The sequence below is a fragment of the Bidens hawaiensis genome, unplaced genomic scaffold, assembly GCF_021521415.1.
Source record: "Bidens hawaiensis isolate Kalapana, Puna unplaced genomic scaffold, B.hawaiensis_p1.1 tig00049662_1, whole genome shotgun sequence".
In the NCBI taxonomy this organism is placed as follows: Eukaryota; Viridiplantae; Streptophyta; class Magnoliopsida; order Asterales; family Asteraceae; genus Bidens; species Bidens hawaiensis.
Genome location: NW_027498882.1, coordinates 24999 through 28540, shown reverse-complemented (window position 1 = coordinate 28540; position 3542 = coordinate 24999).

Here is a 3542-nt window from a genome sequence, read left to right as displayed (position 1 = left end):
ACCATCGTTCCCACCTTCTCCTCCCTCACGCTCGGAATCCGAGTCATCATGGACCAGCGATCCTCGGGAGGACAAATAATCTGTATTAATAATATATCCAATCATACGTTTGTCATGCGGCCTCTCTTTACGATAGATCGTCATTCTACGCACAGTATCGGCCTTCATGTGTTCTAAGGAAAGAACATCATCCACCAATGTTCAATCAATAACCAAGTTGGGTATCAAGTCGTTAATAATCAGCTGTTGAAATCTTGGATACATTAAAAACTTCTTCTTTTGGGCCGTTTGTTGAACTTGCTCCTTTAGATGATAAAAGATCATCTCAGAAAAGTTAAACGGTTTGTTGAGAACAAGGGCCACAAAAGCTGATTGCAGCATGATTCGGCACTCATCAATTCACCTCGACGACCGCCCAAACAATGACTTAATGAATCCACATCTGATTCGTTAAGTGAATGAATCGCTAATCTAGTTCGTGTGATTTTCTTAACGAATTGGACACAAATAAGTTCCAATTCGCTAAGTATAACGAATGGCCACAGATGGCTTAATCTTTGACTATCTTGGTCAAGGTCAAAATTGATAAGAAAACAGAAAGTCATAATTGTAAATCGGGGAACGATTACTCTATAATTATCGATGAGTAGCCGAACAAACACTTATACAGGTCTCGGAAACCCATTGCGAAGCAAATGGTATCGATTTGAGGTTCTAAAACATGAAATAAGTTAAGTTATTTAAGGATTTGAATAGAGCGTAAAAATCCGAAAACAACAATCAATCACTAACCCGGAAATTAATCAATCAAACTATGATTAAATATCTAAAACCCCAATATCCAAACACGTCATAGATTTACCAATTGAATTTCTAGGGTTTGTAATTGAATTGTGGAAAAACTGGGTTTTTTTTATTAACTATCTGTTTCAATTCTTTAACCAAAGTTGCATGCTGGCTTGATGGTCAGCATCCCTTTCTTAGCACCTTCAATCGGCCTGAGGCGTAGATTCGAGTGCCCCCAAGCCTGGTTTTTGGACTTTTGTCTTTTATTTTTATTATTTAAAGGATTTAAATGTATAAATTGACTTATAATTAATATTTAATATAAAATAAACATTATTTTATAAAAACCGGCATCCTGGAGTTTACGTTTCTTGTCAAATATTTTTTTTTAAGTTTCCGTTTATGTGAGTGTATGTATATGTATATATATATATATATATATATATATATCTGTGTGTGTGTGTATTATGTTCATATTTATATGTATTATAAGTATATTTTAATAATAATAAATCATCGTTACATTATTAAAAACCTGCCACCATTATTGGTGTTTTCTTGTCGTTGAACGTCTTTTATAAAATTTGCTTGTATTATTTTTTTATATATATACATAGAAATATATACTATATGTATGTATCATTCTTTAAAAATTGTAATAATCGTGTTTTTAAAGGTATTAACTATATTTATAAAATCTCCTTTTTGTTAAATACTACAAGATATAAATTGCATAATAAATACATATTTTAACGTTTGTATTAAATTATTTAATATATTACTAGTTATACTTAGATATGTACACATTTATAATTGCGTTATATTTAGTTAAATATTATTTAAATTATTATATAATTATTCAACTCATGTTTATTTATTTAAACTAATAATAATGATTTCACAATAATAATAACCGTAGAGATTGATCATCCATAACGTACTCATCACAAATCATAACTCAAATCGCATCAAAATCTTAATTCATTAAATTATGTTATATCATTTATAATTAATTTATATTATTATAATTAACTAGAAATCCTTGACGGTATATCCCGAAGTATTTATCATTCTCACATCATCACTTTAATTTCGTTCCTCTTATCATGTGAGTAATCACTCCCCTATTTTACTTATTTTTTAACCTTTTTGGGGAATTGTGCGTATCTTATATATTTACCTATTATCTAGTATACAAAACCGCAACTGTTAATCCTTGTGTGTATATCGGTTTATGCTTAACTTGCTATTTGCTTACTTGATTTATTTGAACGCTACTTGTTTATTTCGGTAACCGATGTCCATTTTTATGGCAACGTTTTAGTCCTTGCTTGGTAGCCAATGTCCATTTATATGAATTGCTTGAGCCCTTTCTTAATGGTTTGCTTTCTTTATTGTGTGATTGATTGTTTATGTGATATGGCTTAACTGTTTATTCTCACAGGAACAATTTGCATCTTTCTTTATTTACTATATATTATTATTGTTGTGTCTTAAACTGGTGTTTTACTCACTCAACATGTGTTGTTGACAAATATTATATTTTATACGCATATGCAGGTTATTGTAGAAATTTAATGCATGTTGGTGAAGACTTAGTGAAGATTTAGTTAGAAGAATATTTTAATCAAGAAATATAAAATTTGTATTGTGTATAAATTATGTACTGGTTTGTATTTGATTTATTTGATAACTCTAGATCGTGAGTTGTGTAGTTCTTTTCGTGCACCATAAGTTGACGAGAGGCATAAGCGATCACTTTCTTTCGCTGCATCAGTACGCATCCCAAACCGGAATGGGACACGTCACTAAAGAAAACAAAGCCCTCAGTACCTTCTGGCAGGGCCAGTATAGGTGCTTGGGTGGGCTTTTGTTTAAGTATATCGAACGCTTCTTGTTGTTTGGTTCCCCATTCATACTTGATGTTTTTGCGAGTTAACAAGGTTAGGGGAACGGCTATACGAGAAAAATTTTCAATGAACCTTCAGTAATAGCCGTCCAAAACTAAGAAACTTCGGATCTCGGTTGGCCACTTTGGAATCTCCCACTTAGAGATAGCTTCAATCTTAGCGGGATCGACTTAAATACCATTCACGTTGATGATGTGACCAAGAAATTGTACTTCGGAAAGCCAAAATTCGCATTTCGAGAACTTGGCGTACAACTTCTCGGTTCTAAGTATTTCAAGTAAGGTTTGGATGTGGTTTTCATGATCATCCTTAGACTTAGAATAAATAAGTATGTCGTTGATGAATATGATAACAAATTTATCCAAGTAAGGTCTGCAGATTAGGTTCATCATATCCATGAAAGCAGCTGGGGCAATAGTAAGTCCAAACGGCATGATTGTGAACTCATAATGTCCATACCTTGTTCGGAATGCAGTTTTCAGAATATCTTTAGATTGAACCTTAAGTTGATGGTAACCAGATTGAAGATCGATTCTCGAGAAATAACTTGCACCTTGGAGTAGGTCAAAAAGATCGTCGATTCGAGGGAGTGGATAACGATTCTTGATGGTAACATTGCTTAAGGCTTGATGGTCGATACACATGCGCATTGATCCATCTTTCATCTTGACAAATAGAATTGGCGCTCCCCACGATGATGAACTCGGTCGAATGAAATTCTTCTCAAGCAGTTCGCCGAGTTGTTTCTTCAATTCTTTCATTTCGATTGGAGCTAGACGATACGGGGCTTTGGCGATCAGAGCAGTCACAGGAACAAGATCGATCCTAAATTCTACTTCACGATTG